Genomic DNA, 20,800 nt, shown 5'->3' with positions numbered 1-20,800 from the left:
GGGGAAAGGTCACTGCTGACACAGAGACCCCGAGCCCAGGGAAGTGAGAACGCCGTCTCGGCAGGGTACTGGAGGGCTCTTCACACGCTCCTCTGAATTCAGAACTTTTCATCCCAAAGCAAACTTTGCACTGTGCTCTACTGAACACGGCTGGCATTTGATGAGGCTAAATCTGGCATGTGTGCCAGCCGCAGAGCTGGGCACCCATACATTAAACTGCACCTTCTTTTATGTTACAAGGATCTGCGGTTCAGAATTCCTTCGCTCAACGTGTGCCCAACTGGAAAGCTACAAGAAACATTTTTTTTCTTCTGATAGAGCTTTTGTATAGTATTCAACAATAATAATGCTACAAATTATAGGACACCTACGTGAAAAAAATACAGTACTTGTAAGTGCTAATTATAGGACTCTTCAAAAATTACAACAGACATTGACTGACGCCTACGACTTGTCAAGCATTGTGTTAACTACTTTACATCAATAATTTTATTGAGGCCTCACAACTCTGTTATGTTGATACGGTTTCACATTTGGGGACCCTGTGGCTTAGAGAGGTTACGTATCTGGCCTACAGCCCGGATTGCAACCCCAAATTTGTACAACAGACCCTGTGCTTTTGAGATCCTACTCACTCTAATTTGGCTAATGTTTGAGCACACAGATCCACAGAACACATATCCTAATAGGATTTATAACGTATACCACGAATGCGTAATTTAGCTAGGTGCGTGGCTGGAGCAGAAATTAACTATTGAAAACTTGCAATGGGTCAAATTCTGGATCATTCCAAACTGGAATTCCCCTAATGAAATCACAACAGAACCTCTGATGACCCCAAAGACAAATCACACTCTGGAAGTTTCCACGAATGCCAAGTCACTCCTTGGAGTTCAGTAAAGATAGTGAGTGGTTGCAAGTAGTCTAACTCATCAACGGCCTTTTTTGCTTCAGGAAATTAGTTGATTTTTTCCCTCCTCCGGGTATCAAACAAATATTCTCATGCTCGTGACTCAACAATCTAAATGAAACGGTGAGTATGTAATTTTTCTTTGAAAGAGAATAGCATATCCCAGCCCCTTCGCGGGCTGCCCCCTTGAAGACGCCTGCCAGAAGTGGTGTTTTCTCAGCTACCGGCCTCTGCACTTGCAACCTGACTAGCACAGAGGAACCATACTTCTATTTGTCTCCTTTGTGTTGCCTCTGATGCTTTTCTTCAATGGCCCAAACTGGAGAGTGTTCTGTGATGTTGCTTTAACTGGACAGAACATTAAGTTCATGATCAAGGAGAAATGAAACTGAAAGGAGCGCGTCGGGATGGCAGCCCGCTTCTCCCCTGGCATATCAATTGCTGATAAAGGATGCGAATCGCCCCGATGATCTATCCCAGCTACCTGCGGACGTGAACATCCCTGACAACGGGGCGACTGGGGTAAGTGGTGGGGCACCTAGACACCATGCTCAACACTTACTGGAATCGTTTTCCATCGCTAAGAAAGCAAAGGGCAGTCACCGCTCTTACGTCGCCTGTTTTACAGTGCTCCTAAGGGGAGACCCACGAATAAAGGAGAAGAAAAAGAGAGCTGAGACTCTTGGAACGAAGCCTGCCCAAAGGCCCAGTCCTCTGATATTTCCTCATCCTCATCAAGCTCATGGCTCAGTCTTGCACAGAGTAATCATTTGATTTTGGTTAAAGCAGAGTCTGGCCAAATTAATCTTAAAATGAGAGTCCAGTTATTTTTGTCAAGCTCTTCACATTCTAGGTGATTTCAATGAGGAAGTTTCATAAAAATGAATATTTTAAGAAATATGCAAGGTCATTGCCATTCACCCATTTGGTAGCTTTGCAGTGAACTTGTTAACATTAGTAAACACTCACTGTCTTTGACAGTGACCTTGCTGACCTACTTTTGACAACGCGATCTTGGCTCCCTCGTGGCTTACTATGATGAGTTCTTGGTAACAGCATCCTTTCTCACGAATTGAATTGAAGCAAGTTAGACCTTCAGAAAGTGTCAGTTTAACTAGCTTGCTGGTCCCATAGTTGGCTTTGACACACCGGGCAGAGAGTGAACATTTCCCAGTTGTGTCTATGGCTTAAGTCTCTCACTCCTAGTGACACAAGTGACTATCTTCACCTGCCCATTCTGGTTGCACGCTGTTTTTCAAAGCCACAGCTCTGTACCCCTCAATCGTTACCTTCATTTGTGTGGCAAATGCCATCTTCCACTGACAGTGAATAAATCTGCACTAAACCCACATGTAGAACCAGATCACACAAGCCCCCACGATTCCTTCTGTTTTTCCTTCCTACACTTCAGTGATGCAGAACAACAGTCAACAATTAACTGTCCTCTTTTGGGGGTGGAGCGCTGAATGGAAAGAAGAGAACAAGAGACAGGCACCTCCATCCAGCCAAGGTGCAACAAACACCCCAACGCAAGCCACAAATCTTAGCAGACGCCCAGATAAGGTTTCGAGGACACAGCACGCAAGAAGAATGAAATTCTCCAGTGGGACACATCCCGCCCTCCCAGGGCTCCTGGATAAGCCAGCCACCTTGTCCATGCCCAAATTCAGATTTCACACAGGGGTCTCCTTCCTTGGCCCCATGGCAAGTCTCTTTGCAGTTCTGCCAGTCTCAGCTCTGCAAAGCATCGGGATTCTCTCCCACCAAAAACAGAAGCATACATTCTGGGCCATCCCTCAGCGATGCCCCAGGGAGGGCTTTTCGGTTGAAGATGCCCCCAGCAACCTCCAGCCCAGGGACACAGAAATGATTGCCCGGGGGGCGGGGGTGGGGGGGAACTTACCAGCTCCTGAGGATTCAATGGCTCCAGCGGCCTGATTGCTGGCTGTGTTTGTCTCTCTCCCTCTCTCTCTCTCTCCCTGTTTCTCTCGTGTACAGATTGCAGGGAACGTAAAGAACTAGCAGGGACAGTGTTTCAAATGACTTAAGAAAGAGAACAGGAACAATACTTCGTTCTCTTTTTCTCAGATGAGTACCTTCGGGAAGAAGGAAGGAAGGGAGGGGAGAGGGAGGAAGTCAACAACCCTTTGCTTTCCTGAAAAAAAATAAGGAAACAGAAGATAGACATCTCATTTTCTCTTAAACAAAATGTTGGAAGGGGCAAAAAATAAAATCTTTGAAAAAAAAAAAAAAGGAATTCCTCAAATTTGCTCTCTGCCCTGGGAGTTTTTGAAAGAGTTGAAAATGCCTTAGTGGCCAGTGCTGTCCGAACAACGGGTGCTCAGAAAAGGCAGGTCTCCCGGGCTTGCAGAACTCATACAGGCCAAAAGGGAACAAACCGTGTCATGTCGACTCTGAGCTAGGCGAGGTCTGCTCTGCCCTGCTCACGGGGGCAGGCGTGCAGCCTGCGAGACCAGGCGTCGCAGCCACTCAGCCAGGGCTTCTGGCTTTCCTAGGCCCTTTGAAACATTAGCATGGCTGCGAGCTGCTCAGCTGACATTAGACCCTTGGCGCTCCTGCAGGATCGAGTAGCAGATTTCTCACCGAGCTCCATGCCATGGACCCCAGCCAGCGTCCATCTTGGCTGTTGGAGGAAAAGCAAAGGAAGCCCCCTCCCCTGCTGCTGCCCGGCCCGGTTATCTCTGAATTGCTGCGGAGTTCATCCTGCCTTTATGTCCCTGCCGCTTCTGGGACTTGGTCGCCTCTGGAAAATTGCAAGGCGATTTCTAATGCGTCCTCAAAGAACTGCAAAAGAGCATGGGTCTTAGCTAAATCAACCACCGTGTGGGGGAAATGATGGGGAGGCTGTGTAGAAGGAGCCAAGAAACTTCTTGACCAGGGAGGGAACCTGGGGACCCCGGGGGGATGCCTGAGCTGCCTGCCAGCCAGGGCTCGTGGCAACTCAGGAGTAAGCTTGTCTTGGGTCCTCATTCATCGCTTAAGACGATTTTCACCACAAGCAGGAACCGGGAGCTCTGTGGACCTTTGTGGCAGTGAAAGAAAAACCAGCCTGAAGTTACTTCCTCAATTCACCCAATTGTGAGCGAAAACCGGGCTGGAGGGTACGCACCTGATTGCAGACAGCAACTGAAAGTGAGTTCAGGGAAGACATGAGCCACTCCAGCAACTGTGTAAGCTTTGTATTGGGTACTAGAGTGTAGAAAGTTGATTTTTTATTATTATTTTAACAGCTCTCTTCCCCATTATCTATCTAACCACGGACCTTCCTACCTGCCTGAATGGGCGTGCGTGTATCAGGCAGACTTGAAGCTATCATTACGCAGTAAGTATGCAGGAGCCAGAACAGAGCCCTGTCCCGGCCGTCGCCATGGCACCAACCCGGGCACGAGGCACAGCACTGGCCCAGGCATGGGTGACTCACCTCATCAGCCGGTGACAACACCCCCGACCAGGGACACTATCCCTGCAGCTTGCCCAAAGCCGCTGGCCTCCGTGGCCAGAACCCAAACGTCCCTGTCTCCTGCGCCCAGCGCCAGCGCCCTCGGCCCCCTGCTGGCCTTCCTCTGCATCCTGCCTTTGTGGACTGGGAAGGAAAAGGAGCAAGAACATCTAAGAGGACTAAGAGGACGAGGCTGAGCCTGAGCCAGTGGGGCCGCGCGGGAGGACGCACTGGAGGCTCCCAAGGGCGCACCCTTGCGGAGCGCCAGGTTTCCGGACGCACGATGAGAAGGGGTGACGGGGAGGGGGCATCGCCCCCAGGCTGCAGCCCCCCAGACCCCAGGCCCCTGGCCCCTGGCAGGCCTCCAGCCCCTCTGGCCCCCTGGAGGGCCAAGCTCAGGCCAGCCAGCCCTGCCCTGCTGTTCCTCCTCTGTGCTGCTTGGGCAAGGCCAGGCCGAGCCCCAGGAGTCCGGTCAGAAGTCTGAGGATTTCCCTTTCAAGTCTGCACGACGCGGGGACGGTCACGTTGAGGGCCTGTTGTTTCCTCCCAGCCGGCGGCCCGCCCAAGGACAGGGCCCTTGCAGGGCGCGCGGCGGCTTTGATTTCCCAGAGCCTGGTCCAGCGGGGATCTGAGGACACTGCGCAGTGTGGCGCCCTGCACGGCCCTGGTCGCTTGCCTGTGGGGTCTCAGCAAGGGCTCCCCCTTACCTGCCTGCCAAGCAGAGGAAAAGGTGCCCTCTAGCGCCTGCGGAGTCCCATCGGGGCCCGGAGGCTGCAAAGGCCAGGTCCCTCCCATGGAGCATGGCAGGGGACATGCCACTCCTGCTGGCTTCTCTGCATCCCAGTGGAGAGCAAGGGGCTGAGAGTTTGTAATGCAGCCAACCAGGAGGCGCCTGTGTAGACTTGGGGGAGGCCCGGCCTTAACCCCTCCGCGAAGCCCCACATTGCAGGGGCGTGTGTCAGGGGCCATGTGAGAAGCAAGATAGGGCTGCAAGCCCCTGAGTCTAGATCAGGGACAACGAGAAGAGCCAAGGTGAAGTCCAAGTGGCAACCTCAGTACCCAAGAAGTATGGGCTCTGCTCAGAATGGCTCCCTACCGTAGGAACATCCCAATTTCCATGCCTCCAACTTCCAATAACCCGCAACTTTAGACCATCTATCCACCAACGGACTAATGCAACCTCAATCCATGGAGGTGGTTGGAGGGATGAAGAGAGGGTTAGACGCGAGTGTGTGGGTCAGTGAACATCAGAAAATGAGCACGTCTCAACGGCCAGCCCCTAGATCGAGCAGCAAAGCTGAGGACTCGTCACTCACTCCCTTCTCGGGGACACGAGGACCACGTGGTTTTGAATGTGCTTTAAAAATGCCAGGGGGCGAGCTTTTCTGGCTGGGTTTCTTGGCCTCAGTATTGTGTTTGTGAGACTCACGCTCTGGTCAGGTGTGGCTGTGTTCGGTCAGTGTCACTGTTCCACCACGCGTCTATCTGCTCCACCGGAGAGGGTCACTTGGGCTGTTCCCCGCGGGGGCCGCCATGAACACACTGCGAGGAACATGCCCGTTCCTTCCAGATGTCTTCTCAGAGCAATGCTGAGGGACTCGTTTCTGTGCGCTCGCGAGACTTCATGCTTTCGCTTTCCCTTGGTACTCACTTCCTCTCACACGGAGGGGCCTGGCATGCTTTGTTAAAAATGCAAATGATTGTGGTTTGAAGAGGTGGCGGTGCCCTAGGAGATGCTGGCAGAGTTCCCCAGGAGGCACGGAGAGGTTGCAGGCCACTGTCCTGGCTTCCTGCAGCAGCCTGAAGACACTTGGTCCTGCAGCCCTGGGTGACTCTCTGGGCAGTGGTCTCTCCCAGGACCATGGCCCCTCCATGGGGGGCCTCTCACAGACCAGACATTGACTTTCCTTAAGCTCCGAACTCCTCCAAGTCCCAACTCTCCAAAACGTGAGAATATTCATTCCTGTCTTCCTTTTCTGCTTTGTATTTACATGAAAAGATAAGAAGAAGTCTTTTAAACAAGTTATTTAAGAAAGTCTTTTTTGTATCCAGTATCTTCACTTGACAAGTGAGGATAAGAGCGTTCCTATTTGTGGATCGGATTAGAAGTAAATACGGAGTTAGGATCTCTCACTTACTTCCTGGGTGCCAGGCACTGATGAACTTGGGACTGTGTCTTGCAGCCGTCTGAAGCAGACGCTATTATAATCCACCACCCCTGCCTTTCACAGATGAGGGGGCTGACTCATGAAGACCCTACTGTGCACATTCTCCAAAAACCTCATGGAAAATAGAACTAAAAAAATAAAGTTATCATGGTGCACAAATTTTTGTGATCTATGCATGCAAGGGATCTTCCAAAAGTTCATGGAAAATGCTTATTTCAACCTAAGTGAATTTCACATTCTGCATCTTTTAATTCCATTTTAGGAAATACCCTCAAATCTTCTCAGCACCACATGGCTAATAATAATCCAAACCCAAGGTATTATGGCTCAGAGCCCTCAATTTTAACCAGAAAGTTTACTTGCCTTGCCCTCCAACCAAACCTTACCCATCTTGTAGTTTAAAAAAAAAAAAACAAAAAAAAAAAAAACAAAAAAAAAAAAACAAGAAGTGGCCCCTAAAAGTGGAGAACAAAGTGTTTCATAATATAAAGAAACAAGGTGCATGGCACAAAAGCTTCTTGAGCACCCTTCAATGAGCCCGCCTTATGGACCAGGGGCCCAAGCTAGGTGTGGTTCATATGCTTCTGGATCTTACCGCTTGGTGGAGGAGAGCCAGAAGACAGAAAATCAAACAAATCAGACGGGAATGTCTAAACAGGGACCACCTCAATCTGTGCTCATAAGAGGAAGTCTGGGAGCTGGCAGCGCGCACAGCAGGGCCCCAAGTCTGGACAAGCAGGTCAGGCCAGGCCCATCCTGAGAAAATGACACAGCAGCTGAGACCTGAAAGTGGACAGGAGCCTGGCAGAGGTGCCAAGCCACGGCTTTATCAAGGGGTAGGTCGAAGCCCAGATTCTGACGTTGGGCCTAACAAGGATGAGAAACCATTCAAGACTTTCCTTGGGGGACAGGATGATCAGATTTGTATCTCACAAAGACATTTTGTACCCTAGGCAAAGAATGGATTCTGAGGCGGCAAGAGTGGGAGCAGAGGAGCAGTTGTAAAATCTGGGCTACATCTGATTTGCCAGTCAGGGACAGCAGGAGGATCAGGAGATAAGGCCGACGGTCAGTGCCTGCGGAGGTCATGGGATGGCAAAATTCGAGAGATGTGATGATCCGTGGTGGGACAAGAGAATGGACATAGGTATCGCCTAGCATTAAGCAGCCAGCTCCTGAAAGATCTGGCTTTTAAACAGCAGTACCTTCCGCCATGCCCCTTCTCTCCATGTCCAAACTTAGCACGTACCTGCCTTGCTCCATCCCAACCTTGCGTCTGCTATCTTACTGTCAGCATCCCAAGGTGCCTACCCGTGCTGACATCTCTCAATACCCGCACAGCAACGTTTCCTTTTCTCTAGCACACACCCAGCACTGTGACTGCAAGGCTGGTGGCATCCTCAAAACTCGCACAGCAACGGCAAGTTGGACGGAAGGAACAGAGCTCGATGCTTGAGCCGCTAGGCTTGGGGAAAGTATATTCTAGGCTTTCCAGGTGAAAACCCAGTCTGAAGTTTTCTCAAGAAACATTGTTCCCTTTGATAGATGGGTGGCTTTGTAACTGAGTTCCCCAGCATATTGTAAGGAGCAGCCTGACCATTTGGGGGCAAAACAGACTCAGCCTCTCCTGTGCTCTCTCAGCACAAAGCAGTTCTGCAACTGGGTGCATGGGGGTATTGCCCCGCTCCGGTCGGTTCTGCCGGCGACAGCAGCTGAATGCCCACCAATTCAGTTCAGTCCTTACACCATCTCTGTGAAGAAAGTGTCAGATCCCACAAGACTGCCTCCACCTTTGGGTATCAATTGCAAGACCCAGATTGTTGCACCCAGGCTTCTGACCAACTGGCTACAAGCCTGGGTCCCCAGGAGCCAACTCTCAGAACTCAGGGAAACACGGAGACTTGTCTTTAGTGGTTTGCTATGAGGAGTATTACAGAGGTGACCAGTGGCCACCAGATGAAGAAACAGATAGGACAAGGGATGTGGGAAGGGGTACAGAGCTTGTGTGTCCTCCCCAGGTGCACCACTCTCCAGGCAACTCCACGTGTTTGGCTGTCTGGAAGCTCTCCAAACCCTGTCCCTTTGGGTGTTTATGGAGGCTTCATTTCACAGGCATGCTTGAGTGCATCATTGTCCATTGGTGATCAACTTAACCTTCAGTCTTTCTCCCCACCCAGGACTCTTGTGATTGGAGTGAAAGTCCCAACCCTCTAGTCCGGGCCTCGGTTTCCAGGGACCAACCCCCATTCTGAAGCTACCCTGAGGGTTGGCAGCCAACAGTGATCTCACCAGCATACAACAGACATTTATCTCTCTGGAGGTTCCAAGGATTTTAGGAGCTTGTAGCAGAAAACTGAGGAAAACCAAATATATATTTCACACCATCACAACTGGCTTGTGGACTTCACCACCACAGAACATGCTGTTTCCATAGGAAAATGCATTCTGAGCTCCAAAAATCTAGTGTGAGCAAACAAGGATTTTACACTTGGAGAATGGCTACAGTTGTGTGTAGGGGTGGGCATTTGAATGGGGGGTTAAGATATTGCTGGGGATGCCCACAGCCCACATTGGAGAGCCAGTGTCCATATCTCGGCTCCACTTCCATTCCAGCTTCCTGCTAATGCACACCCTGGGAGACAACAGTAAGGGCTGAAGTAGTTGGTCGCTGCCACCCATGTGGGACACCTTGACCTGAGTTCTAGGCTCCCAGCTTCAGCCTGCTCCAGCCCTTGCTAATGCAATCAGTGGATGAGATTTTCTCTCTCTCTCTCTCTCTCTCTGCCTCTCAAATAAAATAAATTTTTTAAAGAAAACCAAATTGCATGTGACTAGAGTTGCCCTCCTTGATAGAGTTGGCTCACGGGTTTATGTTATTTTTTCCACTGGCACCACACCCTCTCTAGGTTGTAGGAGACCTGAGGTTCACGTGGGCCCAGGAAGACAATGTGGAACTTTGGTCCATAGCGGGCGACTCACGGTTCTCTCAAATTTGAATGGCTCTGCTGTGTCTAACCCTTTGCTGTCCAGATCTGTCAGGGGAACAGACAGCAGATCTCCTGAGACCTATTTCGCCGACCTGTCTTCCCTGCTGCCCCAGAGGTAGCTGCTGCCCTGGGACAGCCCACACCTGTCTCATCTCCTCTCTGCAGGTGTCCGGCCTACGCCAGGGGTCAGCCTTCTGCCTTCTCCACAGCAGCCAGCTTCCTGAGGTCTAGACTGGCATTCAAATCTGATCTCACACACGGCAACCAGAGGAGTTCATGTCCCATCTAAAGCGGTTTCTGACCCTCTGAGAAGACAGGCCTGGGCTGACAATGCCTTCTTATTTCTAAAAAAAAAAATTAAAAGACAGAAACCTAAACTTTCATGTCAAGCTTAATCATTTTAAAATTTTAGAATTGAAAACAAACTGGTTTTTAGATTTTGTTGAATGTGATTTTAGTATGGTGGTTTTTCTTTAAAAATAATTAGTGAAGCTTTAACAGGTGAAATGCTATTGTTTCTGTGATTTGTTTTGAAATTATTCAAGAAGAGCAGCCATTTAGACTAAGCAGTCAAAACACCCACATCCCATACTGCTGAGGTGCCTGGATTCAAGTCCCAGCGGTGGCTCCTGACTCCAGCTTCCTGTTACTGTGGACCCCGGGCGGGGGGGGGGGGGCGGTGGTGATGGCTTACATAGGAGGGTGCCTGCCTGGCCCCAGTATTTAAGTAATGGACCAGCAAGTGAGAGCACACATGCTCTCTCTCTCTCTCTCGCTCTCTCTCTCTCTCTCAAATAACAGTAATAATAATAATAAAATAATCCAAGACAAAAATAAATGACAATGCGTGAGGTTTTAAAAAACGTGTGATGATTTTAAAAAATGTCCACAACTTCTTTAATATTCCTTTCTTGACAGATGGCACCTAATTTCTGCTCCTTCCATTGTGGGTGGGGCTTGGTGATTCGTGCCTAAGCAATAGAATGAGGCATGCTCACCAGGTGTGCTCTTAGGAGACAGGTCATAAAAGGCAGTGAGGCTGCCTCCTCCTTCACTGTTTCTGCGGTTGCCTGAGCTGGGGAAATTCGCAGCCTTGTCACAGACACTCAAGTGTCCCTGGCTCACTCACGGAGGCCTCTTGTGAGAGCGCCATGTTGGCCATAGGCCTTCCGGTCCAATCAGGCTTTCAGATGACCAAAGTCCCGGAGCCAAACCACCCAGCTAGGCTGTTCCTGCATTCCCAATGCTGTGTTTGTCTTTGTCCATGTTCTATTCTATAATAGAATTACCTGTGACTGTGTGACTGCGAGATTTATAAAGGAGAGGTTGATTTTGGCCGGCACCGTGGCTCAATAGGCTAATCTTCCGCCTTGCGGCACCGGCACACCGGGTTCTAGTCCCGGTCGGGGCGCCAGATTCTGTCCCGGTTGCCCCTCTTCCAGGCCAGCTCTCTGCTGTGGCCCGGGAGTGCAGTGGAGGATGGCCCAAGTCCTTGGGCCCTGCACCCGCATGGGAGACCAGGAAAAGCACCTGGCTCCTGGCTTCGGATCAGCGCGATGCGCCGGCTGCAGCGTGCCGGCCGTGGCGGCCATTGGAGGGTGAACCAACGGCAAAGGAAGACCTTTCTCTCTGTCTCTCTCTCTCACTGTCCACTCTGCCTGTCAAAAAAAAAAAAAAAAAAAAAAAAAAAAAACCTACTCCGGGTTGGTATAGCTGGTGTTGCAGCGAAACATAACTAACATAGCCAGACCCTGGAAGTGTGCTGGTTTACAAATTTTGGCTTCAACTTTTCTTTTTTTAAAGACTTATTTATTTATTTGAAAATCAGGGTTACACACAAAAAGAAGGAGAGGGAGAGAGAGAGAGAGAGAGGGAGGGAGGTCTTCCATCCCCTGGTTCACTCCTCAATTGGCTGCAACGGCCAGAGCTGTGCCAATCCGAAGCCAGAAACCAGGAGCTTCTTTCGGGTCTCTCACATGGGTGCAGGGACCCCAGAACTTGGGCCATCTTCCGCTGCTTTCCCAGGCCATAGCAGAGAGCTGGATCAGACTTGAACTGGCACCCATATGGGATGCCAGTGCTGCAGGTGGTGGCTTTACCCGATACACCACAGTGCTGGCCCCCGGGGTTTAACTTTTCAAAACAAAGATCCTAGGTGGGCAGATTCACAGGTGGCTCTCAGGGTTAACTCTGAAATTAATCAAGGCTCTGGACTCCTAGACCCACTTTCACTCCCCCGCCAACCAAAGGGGTCAGTGTTAAAGTAGTCAAATAGTATTCTATCACTGTATCATATATGAGAAAACAGAGGGCCAAATATTACAGGAAGCCCTGACAGAACTACCCCCAGGACTGCCAACCTGCTCCATGATTTCTCCTCCACACTTGCCAGTAAGCAGAGCTGACGCTGTCTAGGCAGTTTCTCTTTTTGGGGCCTTTTCTTGCTAGATTTTAAATTGCCATGGGTGAGAAGATCAGCAGCCAGTTTGCATTACGTAGTGGCAAAATCCACACTTAGAGTTGCAAATCCGTTAATGCTGCGAAGAACCAGATATGGGGGAAAAAAGTTATTTTCCAAAAAGACAAAACAAAAAAACAAAAAACCACACAATAGAAACTTTTCTCCAAAAATAATCTTCGGTGCAGGAAAACTCAGACAACGGAATGTCAGTTTCATGGGAGCCAAGTGTTGCAGGGTCACTGCTGTATTTCCGTGCCTGCAAGTCCCAGGACACGGCATGCCACCTACCAAGCATCTGCTGAATGAGTGAGTGAGTGAAGAAGGGACAGGAGGAGGAGAGTGGAATCCTGTCCCTGGCCTCCCCCGCCCACCCTCTCAATGTCACCACCAGGGCGCACACTGGAGGCAGGCGGAGGCTCCCTGAGGAATGCCCCTCTGGACGCGCCGCCCGCCGGTCCTGCTCCTGCTCCGCTCCTTCCACTCCCTGACCCACAAGGGCCTCCCCGTGGCCCTCTCCGCACCTCTGAGGTCCTGATTTCTCCTATTTGCTAAATGAGGTGGAAGCTTCCAGCCTTGGACGCTTCATAAGCCTGCCGCGGGGGAAGGAGGCGGAGCCACCACATGGGGGTGGGTTGGGGGGGAGGGAGGGGGCTTTGAAGCTGACGCAAAGCCGGAGGTCTCGGAGCACTGGGACCAGAAGCGGCCAGCCTGGCAGATGACCTCATGTGACTGATGTTCAAAGCAGCTGTCGCTGTACAGAAGGCGGCCTGCACAAAGGAGCCAGCCAAAAATAATGAGAGAGGTGAAAAGGGGAGAAAAAAAAAACATGAAGAAGAAAGAAACACAGCAGGCCAGGCCAGGGCCCGGGTCACGTGTGCTTCCTCTCGTGCTCCACCCAGTCCTCAGACAGCCCCCTCCTGCCTCCTCCAGAGGAGAAGTTGAAAGCGACCCTTGGGGGGGGGGGGGAGTTGGGGGCGCGGAGGGCTTTGCAGAGCCTGCTGCTGTTTACCATGCTTAGGACAGCCAACGGTGCTGAGCTCAAACAGGAAAGAGCTGCAGACTGGCCGGCAAGGCCGCGGAGGCGCTGCTGGAGTGCACCTGCCCCCGGCGCTGCTCGGCGGCGTCTGGCAGGAGCCCTCGGCTGCAGCACCAGGCAGGCGGCAGGCAGCTGCTACTTCTTGGTCATTTCCTTTCCTTGTGAAGCTGCTGGGAGACCGAGGCGGGGCGGGGGTAGGGGGTTGAGGGGAGTGGGGGGACAAAAAGAACTGAAGAGACTTGGATTACAAAAGCCAACACCTGATTCCCAGCCCAGGGTGGGAAAAGAACAAGCGTCACAAGACCAAGCTTGGGCTTGCACGCCGAGGTCTTGTTACTGATTTGTCTTCCATCATGAAGACGTGATGTGCGCAAGAGGCCACGTCGCTCAGCACAGGGCCACAGCGCTGCCCAGGGAAAAGTGACTTCGCCTCAGCTACCCCCAGAGCTCGGTGATTTCCTGGTGAACGGGAGGGGCAGAATCCGCTTTCTCATGTTTCAAAGCCCTCGCTGCAGGCAGTCATCCAGAGAAAGGTTCTGCTTAGTGGTAGAACAGAGGGAAAGAAAGGCTATTAAGGGAATGTAACCGGGCGTAAAACAACAAAAGCAGACGCATTTGAAGTGCAAAGCCGGAAAGCCGATGCTCCAGGGCTGGCTGCGGGCTTCCTACTTGCCCGCGTCCTAAGGCACATGTTGCCTTGTTCCTCATCGCTTTTCCAGAGCAGGGGGACCCGGTCAGGCTGGGTCTAGTCTCACCACCTGTGGGCCTCAAGAGCTACCAGGAGACAGGTAAGGGATGTGCTGCCATGGATCTAGTGACATGCCGTGGCACCTGTCGCCGGAGCTCGGCAGCTCTCGCGGTCTCGCCAGGCCCCATGCCCTTCCTTGTAACCCCTGGATAAGCCCCCACACACCGTCGTCCAGCAGGGCCACGCTCCTTGAGACCTGGAAGTCTACTGCATTCTCATCTGTCGACAGAATCAACATTCTCTTTTCCTTCACCCCAAAGCTTTGTCCTTATTATCTTGATTGACACCAGGAGCAGCACTGAATTTGCGGTAACAGAAACCAATGTGAAATGGTCAAAATCTTCCAGGTCTTCCCCCCTTTTCTTGCTGTGGGCCTTCCCCCAAATTTCTTTCCTCCGATTCCATTTCAGAAATTCCCCAGGCTCCAAGAAGCACCAGACTTTCTGATCGGGTCCCTGGTAGGCTGACCAGGAACATCTCATTCCTCTTTCTCTCATTTTGGCTATTTGCGTCAGAACCTTCTCCCTCAAGCATTCCCAGCCTCCAGCTCACAGGATTTGCCCAGCTGGAGAGGAGCAGCAATTCCTCTGGAAATCCTCCCCGAATCCGCAATGAAGAGTTCCCCTGACTCTGATGCAGTGTTTCCCTTGGCATGCGATGACCTTTGGGTTCTTTCAAAAGTTTTCTCCTTCACATTGATTTTTTAGCATTTGACTCTGACACTCCCAGTTGTATGTGTGTGTCTGTGAGTATGCGTGTGCACCTGTATATGTGTATGTCTGTATGTGTGTATGTCTGTATGCATGTGTATGTATCTGTGTGCATGTCTGTGCATGTGTGTGTACCTGTGTGTATATGTGTGCATGTGTGTGCATCTGTGTGTATGTCTGTATGTGTGTGCAACTGTGTATGTATATGTCTGTATGTGTGCATCTGTGTGTATGTATGTGCATGTATCTCTGTGTATGTCTGTGTATATGCACACCTGAGTGTATGTGTGTATCTGTGTGCATGTGTATGTGTGTGCACCTGTGTGTATATGTATACATGTGTGTGCATCTGTGTGTATGTCTGTATATGTATGTGAAACTGTGTATGTATATGTATATGTGCACCTGTGTGTGTATGTATGTGTATGTATCTGTGTGTATGTGTGTACCTGTGGGTATGTGTGTATGTATCTGTGTGCAAGTGTATGTGTGTGCACCTGTGTGTATATGTAGCACCTGTGTATATATGTATACATGTGTGTGCATCTGTGTGTATGTCTGTATATGTGTGTGAAACTGTGTATGTATATGTATGTGTGCACCTGTGTGTATGTATGTATATGTATGTATGTGTACATCTGTGTGTATGTGTGTATGTATGTGTGTGCTTGTTTAAACTTATCCTTGGGATTTGCTCTCCTTTCTCTCTCTTTTTTTTTTTTTTTTTGGACAGACAGAGTGGACAGTGAGAGAGAGAGACAGAGAAAGGTCTTCCTTTTCCGTTGGTTCACCCCACAATGGCCACCGCGGCCAGCGTGCTGCACTGATCTGAAGCCAGGAGCCAGGTGCTTCTCCTGGTCTCCCATGGGGTGCAGGGCCCAAGGACTTGGGCCATCCTCCACTGCACTCCCGGGCCACAGCAGAGAGCTGGCCTGGAAGAGGGGCAACCGGGACAGAATCTGGCGCCCCGACCGGGACTAGAACCCGGTGTGCCGGTGCCGCAAGGCGGAGGATTAGCCTAGTGAGCTGCGGCGCCGGCCTGCTCTCCTTTCTAAATCTGTGCATTTGTGTCTTTCTCCAAATTTGGAAATTTTTCATTTATTCTTTTTTTTCAAATAGTTTCTTCTGCCTCATTTTTCTTTCTTCTGACTCCAACTATGTACATATTAGAACTTTTGATGTTATCCCCAGTTCCCAGAGGGTCTACTCATTTTTTCTTCTCTTCTTTGTTTTTCATATTGGATTATTTCTATTGAATTTTTAAAGTTTGCCAATCTTTTTTATGTTATCTGTATTCTACTATTAAGCTCAACCAGCATTTTTTAAAATTTTAGAAATTAGAATTTTCATTTTATTCTCTAAAAATAGTTTTTATTTCTTTTCTGAATGTTCCTATCTTTATTTATTAGGAACATGTTTTCCTTTATATCCTTGAACATAGTTCTAAGGGCTACTTTAAAATCTAGCTCATGGGGCCGGCACCATGGCTCACTTGGTTAATTCTCCGCCTGCGGCACCGGCATCCCATATGGGCGCCGGCTTCTAGTCCCGGCTGCTCCTCTTCCAGTCCAGCTCTCCGCTGTGGCCCAGGAGGGCAGTGGAGGATGGCCCAAGTGCTTGGGCCCTGCACCCGCATGGGAGACCAGGACGGAGCACCTGGCTCCTGGCTTCGGATCAGCGCGGTGCGCCGGCCACAGCGGCCATTTGGGGGGTGAACCAACGGAAGGAAGACCTTTCTTTCTCTCTCTCTCTCTCTCTCTCTCTCTCTCTCTCTCTCTCTCTCACTGTCTATAACTCTGTCAAATAAGAAAAACAATCCAGTTCACAAGCCCAATCATCACCTCAAGACTGATCTCAATTGATGTCTTTTCTCTAGAGAATAGATCATATTTTTCTGTTTATTCAAATGTTGAGTAATTCTGGAACGTTCCCCAGCTGTTATGAACGATACACTGTGGAGAATCTCTGTTATGTTATGCTACTCTGAAGAATACTGTGCTGTTTACTTGTCTAGTGCTTTAGCTTGACTGAATTCAAACTGGAAACGCTGTATTTCCTGAGGTAGGTGGGTTCTGTTGTTTTGGTTCCGCTGAGAGACTTGAAGTCTGTCCTACACACAGGCAATAGAGGGTCCAATCACAACTCCACGGACAGCCTTCGGGCTCACACTCTCTCTCCCTCCTTCCTTTATCCCCTTTATGATTCTCTTATTTGTGAAATTTCTCTCTTCCTTTCTAGAAGCTGGGGATGCCTTGAACTCTAACCTCTGGTCCTTCAATCTAGGGAGACTGTGAATTTCTCTAAGAGTTCGTCACCCCACGTGGCACCAATGATAGCTTGCTCTCAGCTCTCAGGATAAAAGCCATGGAAGACGTAAAGCTTAAGTCTCACAATTCCCTTCTTCAGGTGTAATGTCTCCTCTGATATTGTCCTGCTTTTATTTGCCCTCCTGAGCCTTCAGGTGATTTTTATATTTTCCCCAAAGCTTTAAACTATTATCTGCAGGTAAGTTAGTTTGATAGGGGTTTATTATGCTGGGATAGGAAGTGGACTCCTATATTTTGCTTCTTGAATAAATAGCTGCTAAAATGATTTTTAAGATATTTCCAGTTGTGCTCTTTGGCAAATAATTTGGTCTCAGTTTTCTGTTCCACCTCAAAACTTTGCGGTTTAAAACAATAACTTTTTTATTTATTCATGGTGCTATGACTCAGTAATTTGGGCTGGGATCAACTTAGCAGTGTTTCTGATCATGACCATAACTATACAGTGGTGTCACAGTCGTCTCATAGCTTGAATGGGGCTATATGTCTGAGACGTTCCTGCTGCTTGGCAATTGGTGCAAAAAGCTGGCTGGATCTTTCTTTCCTTGTGGTCTCTGAACCTCAAAGAGGCTAGCTCAGACTTCTTCACATCAGTGTCCGAGGGATCCAAGAGGGTAAGAGTGGAAGCTGCCAGGGCTTTTGAGACCTACACTTGAAACATTCTCAGCATCATTGCTACCCCATACTAGAGACTAACACAGGTGAGCCCAGCACAGATTTGAGGGGATGGAGATTCAATTGTGTGTGTGTGTGAGTGTGTGTGTGTGTGAAGAGAGATAGGAGGACCTTTTGGTCATTTCCTACAAGCCATCACACTATTATGAAATGATCACTGGGCAGTAATAATGGTAACAATAGTATTAAAATGTCTCCTACCTTCTGGTCCATCGTCACAGTCAAGAAAGATCCTATGTAAGAGCTAGGGGACCTAGGAGCTGGGAGGTCATGCAGAGTCACCAAGATTGGAGAGGTAGCACTGCTGCTGGACAGAACCAGAACAGACAACAGGAGGGGTCTCCAAAAGGTTTATGGAAAATGCGTTTTATGAAAAAGCTATGCCTGGATTGCAAAATTTTCTTTGATTCAAAATAAACTTATCTTTTAAAGCCATTTTTCCATGAACGAAGCTCTCTCATATGTAAGATGGTAGAGGATAATGGAAAAAAAAAAAAAAAAAAAAACAAGGTTGGAGGAAATTAAGAAGAGGGGAGGTTGTTTCCAACTTTTTTAGACATTTGATTTATTTACTTGTATTTATTCAAAGTGGGGGGATGTGGAGAGAGCAAGCGAGCTTTCATCTGCTGTTTCACTCCCCAAGTGCGCACAGTAGCCAGGATTGGGCTAAACCAGAGCTAGCCCATCCAGGTCTCCCGTGTGGGTGGCAGGGATCCAAGCAATTGAGCCGCCAGTTGCCCCCATGCATGGTACACATTAGCAGGAACCTGGATCACAAGGGAAGCAGGCACTGAACCCAGGCACTTCAGTACGCGGTCTGGGTGTCCCAAGGGGCATCTTAACCATGGTGCCACGAGACTCACCCTTTGTTTGCAATTTCTAACGGGATGTATAGAGAAGGCCTCACTGAAAGACCTGAGGATTGAGAAAGACCTGAAAGAAGCTAGGGGGGTGGGGGGAGAGCTTTCATCCAATGGGAAGAAGACATACCCCCGGTGGGGTATGCTACTGGGTACACATAGTGTATATGGGATGCCAGATCTTCCATTATGTTTGAGTGAGCTGGGGACACATGCTTAGCGTGCTGAGTCCCAAAAGCCAGAAGTAATAATGACTTAAAAGTGTCCTAGACAGGCCAGCGCTATGGCACTGTGGGTAAAGCTGCCACCTGCAGTGCCAGCATCCCATATGGGCGCCAGTTTGAGGCCTGGCTGCGCCACTTCCCATCTAGCTCTCTGCTATATCCTGGGAAAACAGTAGAAGATGGCCCGAGCCCTTGGGCCCCAGCAGCCACATGGGAAGAAGCTCCTGGTTCCTGGCTTTGGATTGGTGCAGCTCCAGCCGTTGAGGCCAACTGGGGTGTGAACCAGTGGTTGAAAGACCTCTCTCTCTCTCCCTCTCCCTCTCCCTCTCCCTCTCCCTCTCCCTCTCCCTCTCCCTCTCCCTCTCCCTCTCCTCTCTCTGTGTAACTCTGACTTTTAAATAAATAAATAAATCTTTTTAAAAACAGTGTCCTGTACACCATTTCATATCACACCAGGCTGAATTCTTTGAAGAGCCTTGATGGATCCTACATGAGACTTTTGGCAGCCTTGGTGTTCATGAAGCTTTGTAGGCATAAACATGAAGTAGAAAGAGGAGACTGAAAAATGGTCTTTTCTCTGGTGGATACACACACTGAAACTTGCACCGATGACAGGGAAATTTGGATCAACTCTGCCAATAAGGAAAGCTTTGGAACTGAATGAAATATAAAGATACCTTCCATTAACTAAGCATTGAGGAATTTACAAAACCAGAGTATACACTAGGAGAACCCAGGAAACAAGACCTGCACCCAAATCTGTGTGTGCTCCGAGGACATTTTACCCTCAGAGAAATGGCTGCAAAACTGAACTTTGTGCAAACTCCTGGGCCCCCAAAGGGAAGGCAACACCTGCAATCCAGCACCGGTGAGGAGTCCAATAAACCATGCCCACTTCCAGCTGGGATCCCAGACAGTGGCAGCTGCGGGGAAGCTGGATCACAAGAAAGCTAATCCCTGCAAAGAATTGCTGGCAGGCTAAAGCCAGCTGGGTGGTCCAGGGAACCGCAAGTCTTGAACTTGGTTTGAGATGGACTTAGTCTGGTAGCACCTCAGGTGTCATTTTCCAAATGAAAATTTGGTAGAAGATCCTGTCATTCTAGGCTTAACCCCCAATAGGTGCTGCCACCCTGTGTTCTCACTCTATGTCACCCACTCCCCAAATGCTGGGATGAGCCTGTGACTTGCTTCAAACCAACAGAATATTGTTGGTTCGGTGATGGACTGTCATGATAGTGAAAAAGGCAATGGGCCATCACTCCTGTAAAGACGTGGTGGTTTCAGCTTTAGTGGACTTGGCTCAGATACTCTCAGTCCTGAAACTACAAAGAATTGGACCAGGACAGCTTCCACCTGGACTTGGAAGAGGACCCGCAGCTCCAGAAAGCAATGAGGCCTGGCAAGGCTTTGTTCACAACCCTGTGGGACCCTGCGCAGGGGATCCCACACCCACACTCGGAGGGTCTAGATTCCTGACCCCTGGAAAGAGTGAGGGCGCAATTGTGTGTTGTCGCAAGTCATTGATTCTGTAAACATCTGTTAACTACAAAGCAATAGAAAAGGAATACAGCCAGTGATTAGAATCATCTTGTTTGGTATCCAGATTTATTCATAATAAAACTAATATTTTAACCTCCATTGTTTGTCTTTGTGACTACTCCTCCATAGTTTCAGACTTGAAGGCGGGAGAAAGGTAGAATGGTCACCTCCAACCCCAGTGCCTTGTGGTCCCTCCTCCGCGGGCCACCTTCCCAACCATGGTTCACTCAAAATATCTTTGCAAAACAAGGGCATCCATTTTCATTGTGTAACTCTGCTCTGATTTTGGAGCACTCTGTCTTAAATGTGACTTATTTATTTCTGTCCTCCTCATCCCTTGATGTGATTTTTTGGAGAATTTATACACCTTCTCAATTCAAGACCTTTTTCTGGCCATTATATTTTCATTTTCTGCCCAATTCCTCATTATTCTTTCCTCCTGGAACTCTCATTAGATGTGTGGATTGAGCTTCTGCATCTATGTTTCTCCCCTCTTAACTTTTATTCTTCTCTCTCCTCTGCCCAGGCCGTGCTCTGCATGATTGCACGGCTCCGTCTTCCAGTTCCGTAACTCTGTCTGCAGGCGCGTGCTGTCTCCTGTTGCTGTGGTTGCCTTCCTAATTCAGTGAACAAAGTTTATAACAAGCTCACATTCATATTCTTGCTGTAGTGCATGCACGGCTTTTTTTCACAATACG

General features: G+C 49.3%; 1 protein-coding gene and 1 long non-coding RNA gene across 2 annotated transcripts in view; one reads left to right on the top strand and one right to left on the bottom strand.

Moving 5' to 3' along the window:
* ZNF366 (zinc finger protein 366) overlaps nucleotides 1-3,485 on the bottom strand; it is a 65,940-nt gene extending 62,455 nt beyond the window's left edge. Inside the window, exon 1 of the mRNA XM_002721109.5 lies at nucleotides 2,814-3,485. The gene's annotated coding sequence lies outside the window, so the exon portion shown is untranslated. The remainder of the gene's footprint in view (nucleotides 1-2,813) is intronic.
* Nucleotides 539-9,354, top strand: LOC108178927 (uncharacterized). The gene is made up of 3 exons (XR_001795686.3): nucleotides 539-1,432; nucleotides 3,934-4,063; nucleotides 4,162-9,354. It is a non-coding gene; the product is annotated as an uncharacterized lncRNA (long non-coding RNA).
* The last annotated feature ends 11,446 nt before the right edge of the window (nucleotides 9,355-20,800 follow it).

Source organism: Oryctolagus cuniculus, chromosome 14 (assembly GCF_964237555.1).
Source record: "Oryctolagus cuniculus chromosome 14, mOryCun1.1, whole genome shotgun sequence".
Classification (NCBI taxonomy): Eukaryota; Metazoa; Chordata; class Mammalia; order Lagomorpha; family Leporidae; genus Oryctolagus; species Oryctolagus cuniculus.
The sequence above is the reverse complement of the archived record's forward strand: the minus strand, read 5'-3'. Positions and strand labels throughout refer to the sequence as shown.